The following is a 21,971-nucleotide window of genomic DNA, read 5'->3' on the forward strand; positions in this document are numbered from 1 at the left end:
CAACTGGGTCTAAATCCCAACTCTAAAATGTACTGTGTGATATTAAGCGTATCAGTCATGTCATCTGCAGCTCAGATCAGGAAATGAGATAGAGGTGGGGGGAATAGGTAACAGTGCCTATCCTGCAAGCTAGCATATTGTAGGTGTTCAACAAATGGTACTTATTATTTTATTGTTGTTAATACTAATTAATTAATGCTATAAAGCACAGTGGAGTGCTTTCCCATCTCCTATCTGCATATCCAAATCTCACTTGTCCTTTAAACCATATTTCCAGGCACACTTTCCTAAAATTTCTCAGAGTGCTAAGTGCACTTTCCTGACTTCACATGATGTTGAGTAAATCATACATACACCCTTGAGCACTGGACTAAAAATTCTATCCTATACTGTTCTCTAATTGTTTATTATGTGCACATCTCATTTTTCTCATCTGATTGTAAGCTTTTGACCAGGGGTCCAAACTTTTTAAACAGGGGGCAAGTTCACTGTCCCTCAGACCGTTAGAGGGCTGGACTATAGTTTTAAAAAAACTATGAACCAATTGCATGAACAAATTATGCACACTGCACATATCTTATTTTGAAGTAAAAAAACAAATGGGCAAAAACACTCGAATGTGGCCCGCAGGCCGTAGTTTGAGGATGCCTGCTTTTGACCATGAATAGGGTGGAATAAAGTGACTATGTAATAGAGTGGCTCAGAGAGGATAAAGGCAGAGGAACCAGCATACAATGAATATAATAGCTCAGACAAAAGATGATGAGAATGAGAACTGGGGCAGTGGCAGTGGAAAGAGTAGAATGGTTTTGAGAGACATTTTAGAGATAGAAATAGCAAGATTTGCCACTGATTAAATGTGATAGATAATGGGGAAGGGGTCCATGATGATTCTAAGGTATCTAAAATAAATCGCTGACTAGAGCCAGGAATGATGGCTCATACCTATAATCCCAGCACTTTGGGAGGCTGAGGTGGGAGGATTGCTTAAGGCCAGGAATTCAAGATCAAACCTAGGCAATACAGTGAAATCCCTTTTCTATAAAATATGAAAAGGTTAGCTGGGTGTGGTGGCATGCACCTATAATCCCAGCTACTTGGGAGGCTCAGACAGGAGCCCAGACATTCCAGGTGCAGTGAGCTATGATCATACCACTGCACTCTAGCCTTAGCAACAGAATAAGATCCTATCTCTAAAAATACATAAGTAAATAAATATGTGGTTGACTAGATGATGATTCTATTATCCAAAACAGAGAATAAAGGAAAAGGAGGAGATTAGAGACTGAGAGTGGTTGAGGCGGGGCAGGACAAAAGATAGTTTAGACAGGTTAAATCTTTTGTAAGTAGGCTCAAGTGAGCATTAAGGAGATAGAGGGAAAGATGACTAAGATATTGAAGATTCTTGGTTAGAGATGTTTCCTCAGGAACCAAGGCACTTCTGACCCTAAACTGCACAAGACACAAAAGAGGCTGGGGGAGGGGAGACATGGAGAGAGCAGTTTGTTCTATGAGGCCTTGGAGGGCAGAAACAGGCCAAGAGAGAAAACATCACAAAGAAGCAAATTTTAGTTTGTCCTAAGGGAGAACTTTCTACTAACATGAGGAGGTTACTGAGTCACCAAGTTCCGGAGGAAACAGCTCTGTTTTGGGATCCTGGAAACTAGATATCCCACTGTGTGACTTTGGACCAGTCACTTCACTCCCAACTTCAGCTGTCCCATCTGCAAAATTCAGGCCAAAGCTTTTATCTTTACTGTTTGGATGCTGGTGCATATCAGGACACTTCCTGTATCCCTGAGTGTAACAAAAGAAATTAACATCTGACCATTAATGTATTTCATGTCAAAAACAAATGGAGCAAATGGGGATGCAGCACAGATCAGGAGGAAGAAGTAAAACCTTGTTTATAAACCCGTGGATTCTTACAACGAGTAGCGTAGAGAGCACATACATTTCAGTTTCTTCCCTGAGCTCTTTCTTATCTGTTATTCTGCTCTTTCTCCAAGGTCGAGTTTACCTACAAGCGAACAAATTATGGTAGAAGATCTTCTATAAATTATGATAGAAGAGCTTCTCAATCAATTTGGACACCTTGAAATGCATGTCAAATTAGGTTGGTATGGTAGCCACCTAACAGGAGATAAGCTGTAGGTAAAATTCTCTAAACCAATTTTTCTCACACCTATACAAATTCTGCTTGATAATTCAAACACACTATTCTGTCTGATTCAGTCAGTCAGATTTAAATGTATTTTTTTCACAAGTAGATAAGTTGACAAGGGAAAAGGTTTTAATAACTTCCTCAAAAGAAAACACCTCCATGATATCTATAAGGTACACTGTAAAAAACAATGACTAGTCATAAGACTTGTTTTCTAATCCCAGATCTGATGATTGCTGTGTGGCTTCAGACAAGCCACTTAATACCTTAATTTTCTCAGCTATATAATGCCAAGTATGAAGAAAGAGGAATGTATATGAAAATCCTTTGAGAGGTGTAAATTGCTCTACAATGAAAAGCATTATTACTAATTGCATAATTTTGCCTTTCCTCACTTTATATTGAAATTATGCTTGTAATATATCTTTTGGATACTATAATTCTCTCTTCTCTCCATCAGATTTTTTAGTGAAATGACTAAAGGCATTTTGGTAGATATGTAAAAGCCTCAGTGACAAAAACCTGCTATAGGAATAAAGCCAAATGTCTCTGAGAAAAGGGTACATTCTATGATAAAAGCAAAGACTATCTATTTAGTGTTCATAAGATAGATACCATGTCTCTATTATTTTTCAGATATTTCAGTTAGAAAACAAAGTAGTGGTATGACATACTCAAGACATTTACTATTACATTAATCAAAGCTGACAACCATGAAAACCATTTATTGTTGTATTTGAACCACAGATTTGTAATTTCAGATGAAATCTAAAACACTGAATTCCCAATTGTTAACAGTGACATGCCCACAAAAACGTTAAAGAAATATTTTGTAGCTAGATCACACTATTGTTGTGCATTTACTTGAGAAAACAAAACATGCATGCAACTAAAGTAAGTAACTAAATCCTACTGCATCACTACAGTGGCTTCAATAAAATCTACTCAGCCAAAAGTTGAACAAATTATATTATATAGCTTATTTTGAAATCTATGTTGTCATACATTGAATTCCAATACCTAATTTTTCGATTTAGTCCATGTGGTTAGAGCATTGCCTGAATGAATCCAAGGTCACATTGCCATTCCTACAGGAGCTAGTTAACTTGAAAAGGAGAAAAAAAAGACAATGCCATATCACAACTTGCTATTTAGCCACCTTCTCTGATTTTTGTGAAACTGATCCAAAGGCAACTTGATAAAACTGTAGATGAACTGTCTGAGTGGAAAAGCTACTTGAAATGCCAACTTCCCAAATGAAGTACAGTACTCCTCCAAACCACAGATAAATGGAATAAAACAAACTGTACTTAATCTAAATATAGACAACAGAGCATGCTGTGGTCCAGTTAGGAAAAAGCTTTCCTCTTCACTGCCAAATCTAACACTTCCGGAGAAGATCCTGCTCTGGTGTGCGAATTTGAGCAAGTTGATTAAATTTTGAACATGTTTCCTTAACTATAAAGTGGGAATAATAGTACCAACCTCCTTAGAATTGCTGTGAGAATTACAATAAGCAGTAAATAAAAGCTAACTACTAAGTAAAAGCAGTAACAATTGTAGTAGGAGCAGCAGCAGCCACAGTTCTCATTTTGTCCTGCTGCACTGAAGATCACTCATGGTCTTTGAGTGAAAACTAAGAGAATGTGTCAAGAAGGAAAGGGTGATCAACTTTGGCAAATGGTGAAGGAAGATCAATGGCTTTTTGGATTTGTCAAGAAAGGAATTGTTGGTGATCTTGCTTCAACAGAACATTTCCAAAGCAGTAAGGCAGGAAGCCTGGATGTAGGCAAAGAGAAAAACAAATGTCAAGGAAATGGAGGCAGCAGGTATAGACCAGGGTTTTGTTTTGTTTTGTTTTGTTTGGCTTTAACATTTTGTATCTACTAATCACTATTATAGTCATGATTTTTAAAATATTAGAGAAGGATTTATGTTTCCAGGCTTTTTATGTGAGTTCTCATTTACAGAGTTTTAGGATTGAGAAAATTACTACTGAGACTGTCTTAGTAAAAAAGTCTCAGTAGTAAGGGAAACACTTGGCTCTAAGTCACAAATAGAAAAATGTTCCATTAGTGGTTGATAATATATAAAACTATTGAGGATATATTTTATTATGATTTCTACAGAGCACATTGATAATGGATAAAAAACTGGTAAGTAAAGCGGTCAGGGGGAGGCATGTCATATCTGTAAGTACATACTTAGATTGAAAGAGGATGTATTTTTAGTGATTGCAATGAAACGTGGTATGCATTATTGCTATACCATTGAAATCTGCTGACACAGTTTTCTCATTGATTGTAAGGAAGAAGAGAAATAAGGTGGTTGAGACAGGAAGCAATCAGCCAAGCAATTTCTTCCAAGATGTGCATAACTGTGTGTATTTAAAAGCAGAAGGTAGGGCCAGAGAACAGGAAGAGAACAAAGATATAGAAGAGGAAGGGAAACGCTTAGCAACAAAATACGTCATGTATTAGGACAGGATAAGATTCGGTAACAGTAGCACCTAACATTTATTCAGTACTATTATCATATCAAAATTTTGTTAACTATCTGTCTTATGCATAGCAGTAGCTAGCACTTATAATGCAATTCACATTTGATTTTTACTGATGTCAATATATTTAATAAATTGTTAATTAAGTAGTAGTGTTATTTACCCACCTTTTAGACTTAAAATTTACCTTGAATTCATGGAGCACATGATAGCTTACAAAAGCTTTCACAGAATCCTCACAACAATGCTGTGAATCTTCAGAGTTAGTTTTGTATAATATATGTATAATCTGAAAATCCCATTTTCAGATAAAGAAATTGAGAGGTGTGAAGGTTAAATGACATGTTTGAGGTTACACAGCTAATAAACAGTAGAGCCCATATGCAAATCCAATCCTTTTTTTTTTGTCTTTTTTTTTAATTTCAGTATACTATGGGGGTATAAATGTTTAGCTTACGTATATTGCCCTTACCCCCCAATCCAATCTTTTGAGATACCTTCTCATTCTTTGTCTCTCTACTTCTCCAGCAATAAATTTTTATTTTCCCCTCTTCAGCTAGCACCCCTGATAGAAAAGACACAAATAGTAAGATACTAGTAAGACATAATGAATCAGGGTATTCCCCAAGTCAGAAAATGAACTTAGATTCTAGCCTATAAAAAGAACCACTGACTCAAGATCTAAGTCATCTCAGATTACATTATACACACATATTTAGCAAAGGGACCACCAGAATTAACTATAAGGAATCTGCATTCATATATTAAGTCCCTACGCTGTGTAATACATCTACCAACATGCCAAGTCATCTTTGAAATCTTTAAAAATAATTTGAAAAAAGAAAAATATGCACAAACTTAACCATAGGTTCCATAACATTTTTAACAAGTTACTTTTCACATAAATGATCATTTGTAGAAGATTATACTCCTACTGCATCTATTTAACCTTAAAAAGCAGTTAGAATAAGATAATTGAATAAATAGTGTAGTTCCACCCTTAAAATGTTTGTCTATAAATAAAGTCATGAATATGTCTTTGAAGAGCAAGTAGAAACTCTGACCCTAACTTATTGTTGGTTATAATTGATAGTAAGCTACAGAAAAGGGTAAATATATTCCAGGATGTACAAATGAAAGTTATGACTTGAGCATCAGAGTTCTCCCAAAAGACAGGTTGGTGAACAAAATTCCTTTTTCTTTATCAACACTTGTTACCATGTGCTAGACACATTATATACACTGTCTCATTTAGTTCTCATTGTACCCCTGACTCAATAGATATAGAACCCCAAGCCACAACTAAGAAAACTGAGCCTCAGAAGAGCTAAATAATTTATTCTATTGAAACTTACTTTACCTAACGAGAGCAAAACTGAGATTACCTCAAAACTTTTGACTGAACCAAGCTGGCCCTACCCTTAAACCCACTTTACTAGGATGATTATGTTTGTTTCAGATCCAAGAATGAGCAGTATTTTGTCTGACTCTGTTGTAAGAAGATATAGCTTGTTTTGTGGGATTCCATTATTTCAGTACATTTCTCGGGCAAATTCGAGCTTGAGAAAAACAGATCTGAGGCTATGATCCTATTATTATACTATTGCAGGGCTTGACAACTATGGATTTGTGGGAAATACCCATGAAGCGAATCTAAGTTTATAAATAAATCCAATTATCTTTCACCAAGATATCCTCAGGTATGTGGGAAAAGCAATTGGAAGGAAAATGTGAGAAAAATTAGTAGTTGAGTATAAAATATGCATACACCACCTTTTCTCTATCCTTCTGGGTTCATGAGAAGACAAGAAGGCCTTTATAGAAGTGTTTGGGGAATTTAAATCAGGCTTTTAAAAAAATTATCTGTCTAAATAGTCACTGGCATGTTTAGGGCACATACATTGATAGGTGGAGATTCTGAGTTTACTGGACTCTAAGGAACTTAAAGACAGAGTTCTAACCCTCTTTCTATCACCACTATCTGATAAATTACTAAGAAAATAGTATGTGCTCAACAAATATTTGTGAATGAATGAACAGCTGAATACATAAGTGAATTAAAGCAAAAAACTAAATAGTTCTCTGCCAGCTAGAATGAAGATAAGGTTGATGAACAAATTCCTGTTTCTTTTCAACACTTTTATTACCACATTATTATAGAAGTACGTGTAAAGTAAGTCTCCATGTGCCTTTGGAATATGCACAAAGCTCTGTGTATGTGAATATTAGTATGTATTTGAATTACATACTGTAATTCATAATCTGTAGTTATACTTCTGTCTATGCAATGAGTAAATTAAAACATTGCCTAGTACCTAACATATAGATGTTCAACACATATTTGTTATTAAACATATGCCATTGTTGAAGTCTTGTTAATATATGGCAATAGTTAACATGTTTTGCCTCCAGAAAAGAGGATTTCATTTTTTATTAATTCTTGGCTAAAACCTTGTTTACATTTGAAAAAATAAATCATTATGAACATTTTTGGTTATGAAAATACTTTTACATCTTTTTGCTTTTCTTAGAAAAAAAATCTCCAGCTACTGACTCTCACTAAAGCATACTTTCAGCGAAGCACAGCAACTGAGGTGCTGAGAAATTACATATGTCTGCAGCAGCCAATATTTCCCTTATCAGTATTGTGAAATCTTAAAGTGATTTTTAGTGGAAATGATGCTCACTGCATAGAAAAATAAAGAACAGCTGAAATAATAAATTCTATATCAAAGAAAAAGAACAGGGCAAGCAACTATTATGTAATGTGCCTTTAGTTTGAATTCTTTGCATTTTTCTGCTTATTTCACTCTAAAGCTATTAATAAAAAGGATGAATTTTAAGAATATATTTCCTCATCATAAACTGCATAACCGGAAATAAAAATGATACAGTACGCATTCCAGGATGTCAGACAAGGAAGAGTTACATATTAAAATATATATATATATTTGATGTTTTTTTGATTTTTTTATATATTACTTTTTTTAATGATATGGGGTATCACTAAGTTGCTCAGTCTGGAGTACAGTGGCTATTCACAGGCACAATCATAGCTCATTGCAGGCTCAAACTCCTGGGCTCAAGTGATCCCCCTGCCTCAGCCTCCTTAGTAGCTGGGACTATAGGTATGTGCGACCACACCCAGCTAATTGAATTTTTTGGATTTTTGTAGAGATGGGGTATTACTATGTTACCCAGGCTGGTCTTGAACTCCTGGCCTCATGAGATCTTACCGTCTTAGCTTCCCAAAGTGCTGGGATTATTGGCGTGAGCCACTGCACCTGGCCTTATTAAGTAAGCTTTTGAATATGTGAATCTGGAGTTCATGGAAGATATCTATCCTGAAAATATAAGTTTTCAAGTGATCAGTGTAGAGATGGTATTTAAAACCAAGAGACTGAATGAGATCACCAAAGGAATGAGCGTAGATAGTGAAGAGAAAACAATCTAAGAACTAAATACTGGAGTATTCTGATATTTAGACATTTTTACAATGAGGAGCAATACTGCAGGATTTGAGGAACCCAGCCAAGGAGCCTCAGATTGCTTGAGGCCAGGAGTTTGAGACTAGCCTGTGCAACAAAGCAAGACCCCATCTCTACAAAATAAAATTTAAAAAATAGCCAGGTGTGGTGGTATATGTCTGTAGTCCCAGCTACTCAAGAGGCTGAGGCAGGAGGATCACTTTAGCCCAGGAGCCAGGAGTTCAATGCTGTAGAGAGCTATGGTCACACCACTGCACTTTAGCACTCCAACCTGGTCAACAGAGCCAGATGCTATTAAAAACAAAAACAAAAACAATTTGACAACTGTTTGAAAAGTAGTAAGTGTGATACCAACAAATACACTTAAACAATGAATGACCTATTCTTCAGGACTTTGCTACTTACACAATACACATGCAGTCACATCCAGACTGGCTCACTCTTTTAAATCACCTGCCTGGCACAGAACAAAAATTTAAATGCTTGGTTTTACCAAAGGGAAGGGGTTAAAAGAGGAGGCTAGAGAACCAGAATGAGATGACCAACAGGTTTTCATAATTTTTCCTAGAGTTGGCTCTATGAGAGAACATGTTTTTTTTTTTTTTTTTGAGACAGAGTCTCGCTTGTTGACCAGGCTAGAGTGAGTGCCGTGGCGTCAGCCTAGCTCACAGCAACCTCAAACTCCTGGGCTCAAGCAATCCTTCTGCCTCAGCCTCCCGAGTAGCTGGGACTACAGGCATGCGCCACCATGCCTGGCTAATTTTATATATATATTAGTTGGCCAATTAATTTCTTTCTATTTATAGTAGAGACGGGGTCTTGCTCTTGCTCAGGCTGGTTTCGAACTCCTGACCTCGAGCAATCCGCCCGCCTCAGCCTCCTAGAGTGCTAGGATTACAGGCGTGAGCCACCGCGCCCGGCTGAGAGAACATGTTTTTTGACATGGTGTAAATACATACATACAACTCAGCATCAAATAATTTTCAAAGGAGATTCTTTTTTGTTTTCCTTAAGCTGAGAGTTGATTACAAAGCGTTATTCTTCCCAGAGAATTCTTAGATGTTTGGTAGAGATTTAACATGTTTGACTTCTTGATTATAGGTAGTCCTAGATAAAAAGTTTTATATCTCATTCAGATCCCCTCTATTTCCCCAAAACCCCAGTGAGTGCCCCACTCTTGATCAGGCTTCCTGGAGGCAACACACTAACCATGCACCTTCCTCATCTTTACCTCCCATTTTCAATAAAAATTTAACAATCTGTTTTCCATTATCTTCAGGACATGATTAACTGACCTAATTCATTAATTTGCACTAAAGTATTAGCACCAATAGGAGTTTACCAAATTACCCCCTCCTGGATTTGCATTTTACCCTGGGACCTTAAACTGTTTAGTAATATGGACATTTCTGACAACCACAAGTGGGCCAAGGACATTTGATCTCTCCTAGCACCCCATCACACCAACATAACAAAGGCCTACTGTGTACGTTCTTTTGTAGGAATAACTCTACTTTTAATTACATGTAGACCAAGCTTAACTAAAACGTTAAGGGGAAAAATTATTCACTATGAGGCTATTCAGAATTATAATTCTTTTGCACAGTTCAGTTTTGTGATCACTAATAATGTTAAGAGCAGATTTTGTCTTAATTTAATAAAATGTTATGGGCATAAGCAAATAAGTTCAAGTCATCCTTTAATACCACCATTGATTTTCAAGAAGAGATTATTTCATAAGCATTTAATGGTGAACTTACATAAATTTCCTTCTGTGATCATTCCTGAGGCATTTTAGAGTTTTCATTCAATAGACAAAAGAAAACCTTATACTTGCAAAAAAGACTCCATTACATGTCACCATTTCAAATTCCTTTTTTTTCTACAATGCTTGGTTCATCCTTCATTATTTTTTCTAAGGATCAGAAGCCATATATTTAGGGAGTTTTTAGAAATCAAGAAATTCATAGCAAGCCTCTGTTCTCATTAATTCTCTAATTGATAGTTTCAGTACTAAAGATAAAATGGAATAGATAGGCCCTATCTACTTTACCTACAACCTCCCTTCTCCTAAAGAGTCTCCCTCCTTAGAAATGTGGTTTTCTAGGAGTTAATTAATAACTAGTTAGCTAAGGAGGCCTATAGACACTACTTGCAGATGGCTGAACTACTCAATGACTGTTACCAAGAGAGCTCTTGGCCTGCAAGGAAGGAACCTTAAGATGGCAGAGAAAAGCAGGCTGATCATCTTATCTCTCACACATGAAGAATTGTTAGCTCTTTTTATTGATGCATACATCCTGAATAGACAATTTGTGGTTTCCTTTATAGTGTAACATCTTCCTGCATTGAGGGCTGCCTTCTATTTAACTTTTTTGTCTTTTACAACCCAGAAGCAACACTACAGGATTTCCATTTCCAAATGATTTGGCAAGATATAAACAATTATATAAACAACTATGGTTATCCACCTACACTATTCTCATTCTATTCTTTTTTTAAAAGAAGTGGGTTTAAAAATATGTATGAAGTATAAAAATAAAACTTGGGTACCCCAATAACCATTCCTTCAGGAAAAAGTACTAATATCTTTTTGGCATAGTTTACTAAAGCTTTAAGAGCTAACATTTCCAGTTCTAGTGCTTTTTCTTTCCTCTCTCTCTGCCTTTCCAGATCCCCTGCTATGAGAATGAGAGGCTAAAACTATGTTGTTCATGTTTCTCAGATTACTATAATTAATTTTAACCTTTATGGTAGTTATCCTCAAATTAACTATCCTCAAATATACTTTATTTTTATTTATTTATTTTGTTGACACAGGGTCTCTATCTGCCACCCAGGCTAGAGTGCAGTGGCACCATCATAAGTTCCCTACAACCTCAAATTCCTGGGCTCAAGTGATCCTTCTGGCTCAGCCTCCTTAGTAGTTGGAACTACAGGGGCATGCCACTACACCTGGCTATTTTTTCTATTTTTTATAGGGAAGCGGGTAGGGGTGGGGTAGAGGAAGGGTGGTCTCACTGTGTTGCTCAAGCTGGTCTCTTAAATTCTGGCCTCAAGACCTCAAGTGGTCTTGCCTCCAGACTCCCAAAGTGCTAGGATTACAGGGATAAACCACCATGCCCAGCCTCAAATTTACTTTCGTATAGAAGTAAAACTTGATTTAAGGTAATACTGCTTACCTATTCTAAGTGAAATTCTGTACTATTTGCTATAGGGGCTACAAATATGAACAAAACTCAGTTCCTGATCTCAAACAGTTATAGGGTGATAATAATCCTAAGAAAAATAATAATGATAAATACATTGACTTTTCTTTCTTCAATTTAGGAAGAATTTCCATGTGTAAAACTTTATTTGATCCTTGAACCACCCTCATGAGGAAGATAAGACAGACACTATTTTCCTAACACTATAATGAGATAGAGATAAAACATGCAACATATTTAAAGAATTAGAGCTGTCACACATTGTGATTATAACTAAATATATAATTATATATGTGTGTATGTATATATATGTATATAATGTGTATGTATATTCTGCCTTCCCCACCTCCCATTGCTTATCCTTGGAAAAGTACCTTGGCTTAGGAAAATATCTATCCCATTGATCTGTCACAATGTTTAAAATTTCATTTTAGAAGTTCCATACTCTGTGTTTCTATAGGAGTTCCCATTAGAACAGCCTTAAAGAGAGAGAAATGCAAAAAAGATAAAATAAAATTACTAAACATGAATAATTTACAAGTGGGTACCTGTCCTGAACAAAATGGGAAAAGTTTTGATAGGAGGGAAGAGAGAAAAGCCTCTTTCCTGAAGTTAAGCCATGAGCACAAGCAGCCTAAGGATCCCTGAAAAATTGAGTAGGGTGGAGATAAAGTGGACGTTAAAAGGAGTGACAAAAGGACAGAGTAGCTTCACAATTTTGCTTCCATTAATACCTAAATCCTGGGCTCAGTTTCAGTTTCCAGGAGGCCTACATTGGAAATTCACCTCCAAGGTACAAGTTTCCCTCACAGACCACCAAATAAACATTTAACAGTTCTTTAAAACAACTTTAGTACCATCTACTCAGCCTGCATTTACCTTCCCTACCTGCCACCACCCTCCTTTTTTTCCTTTTTATTTTTTTGAGATAGAGTCTTACTCTGTTGCCCAAGCTGGAGTGAATGGCATGGTAACCTTGAATTCCTGGGCTTAGGTAATCCTCCCAACGCAGCCTTCCAAGTAGCTGGCACTACAGGTACATGCCATAATGGCTGGCTAATTTTTAAATTTTTTGTAGAGATGGGGTCTTGCTATGTTGGACAGGCTGATCTCTAACTACTGGCCTCAAGTAATCCTCCCACCTCAGCAGCCCAAAGTGCTGGGATTACAGGCCTGGGCCACAATGTCTAGCCCTCATTCTTTCTTAGAAATTAAAAGACTAATTCTAAAGCCCTTTCTTTCAGCTCATTTTCCTCTCTATTTGCTTACTAAGGCCTTTTCTTACATCTGCTGTCCTTTTTTCCAATATTATTCTCCGAATTTGCCAGAAATTTAAGGTCGTTTGGGTCCCTCTCACTTAAAAAGTTCACCTGAAGTGTGTTGCTACACCTAAATTTAACTTTAGGGATAAGCTCTTTAGTATGTTTTACTCACCTCGTCTATTCAATCTTTCATCTCCCCATAACATTGAAATGAAGGCTATGAACAGTTCAGTGCTTAGCACGGTTATGGTACCAGGCTCATAGCTATTCAAAACAATTTTTTTGTTCAGTGAATCTTAATGTTATTAGATAGATTCACTCTGTAAAAGTCTGAAAAATTCTTTTAAGTAGTTTCCTAAAATTTGACAAACTCAAATTCTTTTTTTTTTTTTTTTTTTTTTTTTTTTTTTTTTTTTGAGACAGAGTCTCACTTTGTTGCCCAGGCTAGAGTGAGTGCCGTGGCGTCAGCCTGGCTCACAGCAACCTCAATCTCCGGGGCTCAGCGATCCTACTGCCTCAGCCTCCCAAGTAGCTGGGACTACAGGCATGCGCCACCATGCCCGGCTAATTTTTTGTATATATATTTTTTAGTTGGTCAATTAATTTATTTCTATTTTTGGTAGAGACGGGGTCTCGCTCAGGCTGGTTTCGAACTCCTGACCTTGAGCAATCCGCCCGCCTCGGCCTCCCAAAGTGCTAGGATTACAGGCGTGAGCCACCACGCCCGGCCCAAACTCAAATTCTTTAGTCTACAATTACGATTTCTAAAATATTTCTCAGATTTATGAAAGACTGGACTAGAAAAATTCTAAAAACCAACACGGAGCATAAAAAGCAGCCTTAAGGTTTATTAAACGGTACAATATTTTGTTCTTTAATTCATTCACAATCTTCTCAGGATAACAAGGAGCAAAACCAGTTTGTGTTGTACCTTAGAATTGAGTAGTTACACACTAATTAGGTACCAGAGTCATTAAAATTTTATCTTGTTTAGGAAAGTGCTTACTTTGGAAAAAGGGCAAACTGCCATTTCTCCCAGCGTGGGGGCTGTGAAAACAAGGGAAACCCCCTCCACATCACTTCCACAACCCTATATTATGCTAGAGAACTACTAATTTTGTTCATTCATGATGCATTTTGACAGTATTTTGGGCCACTACTATACTAAGAGCTCTGGAGAGGTACACAAATGGAGCAAGTGCACAGTCCTGGCCCCCAGAGAGGTTACAATGCAAATAGAGGGAACCAGGCTCGGAACTCAGAACAAAAGCGGTGACTGCATAATAATGTGCTGCTGGGCTGGGGGATGGAGATCTGGAAGCCGGGTTGTTACTTAAGGAAAGCAGTTTCCAGGAGGTGAGAGTTTAGGCTAACCCTGAAAGAGGTTGATTGTAATGAATTGCGGGAGTGGAAAGCTGGCGGGCCTTCTACTTAGGAGATAAACATCTACCCCGATTTAAAGGTGGGAAATGCCTCAAGTGTGGGACACCATAAAGGGACTGATCTCTTAGCCATCCAAAGGCTGACTTGGGGGAACACTGATTTTGAGGATATAAACAGGTAAGTTTGGGAATGTCGGTTGATGAAGATGGGAAGAGAAGGAGGCTTTTCAAAAAGTGTCATTGTAATAAATCTTAGATTTGATGAGATGGGTAAAAAACAAATAGGAAAATTAAAGGAGAAGAATAATTATGACTGCTATGTAAAAATGAGATTTCAGTAGAGAGGTTCTGGAGCTCAATAAACAGGCATGCCATAATTTAGTCCTAGGTAGTGAACTTCAAGGAATAAAATGGCAGCTGAGGAAATTTCAAAGTTGAATAAATAATAAGTGTAAAGGAAAGGCTATGCTACAAACATTATATACTCTTTAATTACAAACTTAACAGCAATCTTCAGATAATTTCTTCAGCCTCCTGCCCTCCCACTCAGCACCTCTCCCTAGCTTACATCCTTGCATTCAAGGCATTTTATTGAGGACACTCTACTCAGTTCGCTCCACCTATGCCTTACTCGGCTGGCCTGTGCTTTGTTTTCTTCCCATTTCACCTCCTTCTCTTCATTTATTCACATCATTTTAGTCCTTATAAGACCCAGCCTAAGTGTCACCTTTATAATCTTAGGAAATTCTCCTTTCTCTGAACTTCTGTCTGCTAGTCTCTTTGACCACAGGCAGCTTATTTTGACTAGAATTCAAATAGTTCTCTTTAAAATTATGATTATTTTAGAAAATTTAGAAAAATCACTTATAATCTCAACACTATTATTAAAGTTTTGATACGTTCCTTCCAGTGTTGTTCAATGTGAATATAATATATGCATATTTTTAAATACAGTATATACATTTTTGCATCTTTTAGTGTTTACTCTTACAAAGTTATTTTAGAGGTTCCTGGGCTCCAAGCAGTTCTACTCAGTCACCATCCCTGATACTGCTACTTCTCTTGAACCCAGCTGCTACTTTCTATATCCTCTGATTATTTACGGCTTTACTCTCCTGCAGCTTTTGCTGCCTGGTGTCTCTGCCTCCTCAACTTACCTTAAAACCATTATTCAAACCCACCCAACCTCTCTTTCATCCTGCTCTGTGTTTGAGCAGAGCTTTAACAAACTTCCCACAGATTAACTGCCCTTAGATCTGGTGCCCACCCCAGTCCAAAAAACTGTTGGGAGAGAGAAGAGGGGTTATATAGTACCAGTAAGGTAATTTATGAAAAAGGAACCTCTTGGAAGAATGGGAATAGCAGGCACAGTTTGGCTTGGCTTATATACCTTTTACCTGATATGTTTTGAAAATAATATTCTGATAATAGTCTGTCATATGAATATACCAGATTTACTGAACCATTCCCATAGCACTGAATGAACAGTTAGGTGGTTTCTGGTTTTCCCTATTCTAAATAACATTGAGAGGTACAGTCTAAGTTGCCTTAGTCTCAGTAAAAACTTTGTATTTCTACAAGTAGAATTACTAGATCAGAAAGAGGCAACTAAGGCTCATACCAGAACTACAGTCTTCCAGACGAACTTCCACAATGGTTTTATGACATTAAGATGGGAGAGCAAGGGTTTTGACCTTTGTTATATTTTACTTTCAAGGAATCACAAGCAAAACCATATTGTATGCCAGAAATACTTAAATTTTAAATATTTCCTTTTAAGAGATGCCCTCATGTAATGCTTTTAGTGCACTTTAGAAATTCAAGTGGTAGGCAAGATTACAAGACAACAGTTTATGTGATTTGGGTGGAAGAAATGCACTGGGAACAGAACTCAATTGGAATTATTATGCACTTAAATATACTGAAACAAGAATGAAAGGTGTATTAAGCTATTCTGTAAATCCATTGCTTACCTTTAATCCTTCTTTGCATGACTACATTTTATGCAGTTGCAACCTTCATATACATATTTGGTATTTTTTTTCAAATAGGAATTCATTAGACACTCTTGTTATTTTGCTGTCTACATAGGAATTTCTGAGGTTACAATGTCAGACCTTAGCCATTTCCCTTTGGTTAGACTTTTTTTTTCCTCTTCACATTTTTGGTGTTTAGATAATATGCTATAAGTGCTATGAATAACCTTGTGCATTCATTTCTTTATTCAGTTCATACCACTACAAGATTTTCCCCAGAGTGAAACTGGATGGAAAAGACATGAGCAATTTTATAGCTTTCCTTGTATTGCAAGGTTTTGCACTCCACTGACTTGTTGTTAACTTTGTATGCTGTTTTGCTTCATTTTAAACTCTCCTTGGAGTGTTTTTAAATTTTCAGTATATACTGGGTAGCTGAGGTGGAACTGCCTCAAAGCGGAGCACAAAGAACTCATTAAATATGAATGGATTAATTTTCATTTACCTGTAGGCTTGTCTTTCCTCTTCTCCAGATTTCCCCCCCTTAGTCTATTCTTTCTTTTCAATATTTACTTCAGTATCTCAAATCGGCAATTTCAGGTTAGTCAAGTTAGCGCAGAGATGCTTTTTCGTGCCCATTAGATCTTACTGCCCAGGCAGTTCCCTGTTTGGAACCTCACTGGCCTTTCTGCTGTGTGAGGAAGCCCAAGCCACAGCAGTCACCACCACTGGCGCTTACACCCAGGTGCTCCTCTGGGAAGGAGACGTTTTCTGGAAGAATTTCTAGGCCAGTGAACTTGGGCAGATTTTGAAGAATAACAGAATTGGCAAGTGTTTCTGCCAAACACTTCGACGCTCCTGTGAGTCGCAGAAATTGAGGAAGGGACTAACGCCGCCTGTGGATTATTCTGCATCTCCCAAGCACTTAGGAAACACTGGATTTATGCTCCCGGGCCCGACGGTCACCACAGGTGCGAAGCCCGCGGCGGGGAGAAGCTTCGGCCGTCCACGCAGAGCCACGTGCGGCGCCGAGGAAAGTCCGCGGCCCTGACCTTGAAGCCCCGCCGCCCGCTCTCCGTGGGCCGTCCGCGGTTCCCGCGCTGAGGCGCCCCGGGGCACGCCGACGGCGCGGGGCGGGGCCGGCCGCGCGTCACGGGTGACGTAGGCGCGGGACCGGGCCGCTGCCGCCGAACCGGGGGCCGGGGTCCGGGGCGCCGGGGGTGAGCGCCAAGATGGCGGCTCCGGCTCGGGCTGGTGAGTGTGCGTGCGGGGCGCGCGCGGCGCGGCGGTTGGCGGAGCGAGGCCCCCAGCAGTAGCCGAGGTCCGACGGGAGCCCCCGGGGCCGGGCGGCACCTGGCGGCGTTTTCCCGCCGCGCAGGACGCTGGAAGGTCCTGAGAGAGGGAGAGGGGGCTGCGGACGGACGGACCGGAGCGAGCTGAGAGGCGCGTGGCGGCGGCGGGTCCCGCGAATTTCGAATTGGCGCCTCTGGGAAGTTTCGGTGGGTCGTGCGGCGCTCCGGCCAGTGCCTGGGGGAACCTCACGAGTGCCCGGAGATGCTGCGAGTCCCCGCGTCTCCTGTGGCAGGGGCACCGGGCTGGAGGGGGCGAGCTGTGGGGAGAAGAGGCGAGGGTTCGCGGGCTGCGGAGGGGGAGCGGTGCCCTGACCGCGGGCTGGGCGCCGAGCTGCGCGGGCAAGGTCAGACCGCATCCTCCCCGCGGCTCGGATGGCCGCCAAGTGATGCTCGAAGCCCCTGGGGTGCTGGTTTCTCGCTTTAGGAGGAATGTGTTGCTCGGGTCCTAGCGCTGTTAGCACCTGCTGCCACTTCAAGATTCCAGTTTTTGAATATCGGCTTCCCAAAACCATTCCTGCTGGCCTTGGTGGGGGATGGAATGGCAATAGGCGGAATTTATTTTGGGGACATGAGAAGCATGTCAGTGTGAAGGGGGGGAAATACTCAAGCTTAAGAAGGTAGGACACCCCAACCCCCATAAAAAGGAAAGTGAAACATAGTAATTGTTTGAACTGCAAGTTTGAGCTGTTTAAATTCTACTGTTAGCTGGATACTTTCTTGCAGTGTTAATATTAGGAATTTTGGGGAGATTCACTCTTTCCTCAGCACCTCCCCCTCTTTAAACCTTAATTGTCATATGGCTAGTAAAAGGGTTGTGAAATTAGCATGGAAATGAGACCTTTGGGACTTGCACTTGAATTCCTTATTAGCTGTTAAGTAGCTACCTGTGGGGTAAAAGTTGGGGTGGTAACTTTTGGGGCCTGGAATTCCATTTTGAGTTGTGTGCAAAACCAGCACTTGGTGTAAACAAGGAAAAAGAATTGGCTGGTCACTGTGTTCAAATACAGAATGGCAAACAGGAGTTAAGCAGATGTTTATAGAATATGTCAAAATCTTAATGAGATTCAATATTCAGTTGTCTTGAAACAGATGAAACTTCGTATTCTTGGAAACCTAATCTTTTTATTCTTAATTGAGCATCTCAGGGCATTCGAAAGAGTGTTTAAACATTTTAGCACATTCAGGTTTTCTCTCCCCACTCAGATTTCTCTAGCTTTCTGTGTATGAGCCATTAATTATGCAATGGATGTTAGGTTTTTCAATGCAGTATTTATCATGTGGACTATCCACATTGAAATTTGGAGATATTCTGATTAAATAGTTAATGTGTACAGTCTAAAAAGTCGAAATGTTTTGGGTACTTTGTGTATCAGTCTTGTTTTTCTTCCAAAACTATTGTTTGATTTAGAAAAAACTAATTTATAATCTAAGTATATACTTGTTAAACCAAATAATGGATGTGCTAGAATGATAGTCTAGGCATTTTATACACAGTATCTGAACTCAGTTCACTAGACTATTAGTAGAATGCTCAATATTTTTCTGAATGTTTTCCCCATTGTTAAGAAGTTAGCTGCATCTGAAGGAAGAAGATATCAGGCATAAGGAAAAAAAAAAAGTTAGCTGCAGTAAGTTGATGTGTAAATATGTTGGTGTGACAGTAATGATAAATATTTTAGAACAAAATTGCCCATAAATTACTTGTTAAGTAGGGATGGGGATGAGGAATTCAAATAACCTGGAGGCAGAACTTGCTTTCCAGGAGTTTTATCTTAACAACATCTTCAGCTAGATCCAGTCTCTGCTTCAGGAGAAGTATGCGAGAGACCTGAGGAAGGCCCAAGGGAAAAGTGTATCTTTTATTGTTTAATGAGGAGTTTCAAGTGAGATCAGGGTAATTACAGATTCTAGATCTCTAAAGGAAGAAAGAATAACCAGGGCCTTTCTTGGGATAAAGGAAAGGAAATACATCATGATTGACATGGAGAGGTGCCAAAGCACATAATAGACATAATAGCATACCTAAGAGGGAGTAGGGAGAGTTTGAGAGCCCATTGTGTTCTGTCGTTCAATAATTTGTTCATTCAAAAATATTGAACGCCTTTCTGTGTACCAAGCACTATGCTTGACCCTTGACATTTTACAAACATCTCTTAAGACAGGAAACTATGGTGGTTCCCTGAAGTAAATGGAAAATTGAAAATTGCTTACATGAGTGGATAGGGTTTACCCTAATTACTACAAACTGTGGGTGAAGCTGTTTTCATTCTTATCCAAACGTATTTCTGTGGTTAGTAATGCCTATATACCTACTTCCTTCTGAAATTACCATTTCCTTCTATTATTATGGAAAAAACAAATCTTCCTACTTTTAATAACCTTTAGAGGCTCTGTTTAGGTTGTTACTGTTAAATGGAGAATGTTTTGTTACAGAAATCATCTTCATTAAAGATTCAGCAGATGTCTAATATTCCTCCTTCTGGGAAGTCTCAGGATTTTCTTTAATGAGATAAAGATTACTATGACACAGTTTTATTTTAAAATTTATCCTATTTGATGCCCAGCCCTACTTATGTTTTTCCCTTTAATTGGAAGAGAATGTATATGTGTTTATATAAAATGTGCATACCCACTTCCTGTGAAACAGCAGTTCATAGCCTAGTTATGAAGAGTTTAAAAATTAAACATTCACAATGTGGTCAGTTGTATATAAAAACATTTTAACAAAAGATGTTTAGGAAGTGGCTAGTCATAGATGAGAGTAGAAAAGCATATATTGTGCCACAATTTGAAGGCTCTTACATGCCATGTTAAGGAGTTTAGATTTGTGGTCTTTCAAGACTGTCAACAATTTAATAATTGCAAAATCCTGCCAATAAGACACTAAGAAGTATATAAAATGTAAAAAATGTTATATGATTTGACTGAGGTATGTGAGGGGAAAGCTTCTTAGTACATAAAAATTTATTTTAGTGTCTGCTCAGATTTTAACATATAGATTAATTCTTTTTAGGAATGTGTATTAGCTGTTTCCCTCATCCTGTCACTTTGTTAAATAGTAATTTGCCTCTGTGTGTGTTTTTCATGGTAACTGCCTGGTTTTCATTAAAATTTTTTAAAGGAAATATCCAAAAATTGAGCTACTAATTATACTGATTAGTAGATCTAGATTATAATATTCATACTGTTGACTTTTGGTACCTGATTATCTTGAACCTCCAGAGCTTATAGCTATATTGTACCTTTCTATGCTTTCCTTTCAAATGTCTTAGTAAACTGAGGTGGAAAAGGAGTGTTCAGCTGAAAAGATCATAATGTTGAAGATAACTAAAATGTACAGTGGAATAGTACTTTTTGAAATAAAAAACTTAGCTACCCTAATTTTTCAGTGTTTCTTGGAGCTTTCAGTAACACTTATTTAGAGCATGAGTATAAAGGGTCACTACATATCATACCAAAATCTAATATAACCTAATTAGAGTTGGGAAAATGGTCTCAATTTGATTTTTGTATAAAATCTATTTTGGGTATCAAAGCATATAGCATGGGACATGGCACACATGAATCTGGTTAAGGACGAAGTAGGATAATATCACAAAATATCAGAAAACTGTCTTGGCTGATCATGGAAAAAAATGGCCACTTGGTTGAGAATGGTGTGGCAGCTTTTGGGTCACTAGTGATCAGTGACTTCCTATTTTCAACCACTGGTTCAAATGTCATAAAGAGGATGACCTGCAGTTAATGGCAGTTCATTGCTCTAAGTATTTGGTAACCTGAAACGATAATGGCTGTGCATCTATAAAATCTTCATAAAGCCCTAAAAGTTATTTTTTTTTATTTAGGTGATAATGTTTGGGATATAGTTCCCCCCTCCCCACCTCCCCCACCATAAGGAGCCTACCCAACAGTTAGCAGAGTGAGGACATGTGCACAAATGAACGCAAGGATTCACATTTGGCAAGTGACTTAACAGTGGTACAATCCAAGTCCTTTAGGAAGTTAGAGGAGAAATTATTTTTGACTGGGAAGACTTTATGAAGGAGTTGAGCCTTGGAAGATGGAATGGTGAAGATAAGTTCTGGAAATTAGCCGGGGTGACTATTTTTGGATAGAGTACATATAATAGGTAGAAGGGTAATGAGGCAAGGAAGATAGGTTGGAATCTGTGAAAAATTTCGAAATCAAGACTTACAAATGTGTATTTTTTATTGTATTTGTCAAACTGCTGTTATGAAATCAATTTAGTGAGTTGTGGCTAGCACTTTTTAAATGACATAAAATAGGAAATATCAGAATAATACTATTTTCATAAGGATTGTTTATGAAACTTTTGTTCCAGCTTGACTGTATTGTGTGTATACACCTGTCTCCTGTGGCATGATAAAAAATTTCTTATTTTGGGTTCAGAAGCCACTGCCTTATTAGACTTTAAGGAAATACTGGAGGATTTTTGTGCAAGCATTAAAGGCTCACAGGGGTCGGGGGGGGGCAGGGAATGGGGAGTTACTGTTTAATGTGTACAGAGTTTCAGTTTTACAAGAAGAGAAGAATTAGGGAAATAGATGGCTGTGATGGTTGCACAACAATGTAAACCTATTTAATACCACTAAGCTGTATAGTGAAAAATAATTATGA

At 38.3% G+C, this 21,971-nt stretch overlaps 1 protein-coding gene and 1 long non-coding RNA gene across 5 annotated transcripts in view; one reads left to right on the top strand and one right to left on the bottom strand.

Annotated features, from left to right (window-relative positions):
* Nucleotides 1-16,993, bottom strand: part of LOC142873346 (uncharacterized) — a 167,429-nt gene extending 150,436 nt beyond the window's left edge. Inside the window, exon 1 of the long non-coding RNA XR_012921409.1 lies at nt 16,487-16,993. This is a non-coding gene — a long non-coding RNA (uncharacterized LOC142873346). The remainder of the gene's footprint in view (nt 1-16,486) is intronic.
* Nucleotides 1-21,971, top strand: part of USP44 (ubiquitin specific peptidase 44) — a 49,905-nt gene that overhangs the window by 9,172 nt on the left and 18,762 nt on the right. The window contains exon 1 of one of the 4 annotated variants that reach the window (XR_012921408.1): nt 17,152-17,235. The exons of 1 other annotated variant lie outside the window; for it this stretch is intronic. The gene's annotated coding sequence lies outside the window, so the exon portion shown is untranslated. Of the gene's footprint in view, nt 1-17,151; nt 17,481-21,971 lie in introns of those variants that run through there. 2 more of the 4 variants (XM_012775304.3, XM_012775300.3) reach the window with 2 other exon arrangements.

Source organism: Microcebus murinus, chromosome 10, assembly GCF_040939455.1.
Source record: "Microcebus murinus isolate Inina chromosome 10, M.murinus_Inina_mat1.0, whole genome shotgun sequence".
In the NCBI taxonomy this organism is placed as follows: Eukaryota; Metazoa; Chordata; class Mammalia; order Primates; family Cheirogaleidae; genus Microcebus; species Microcebus murinus.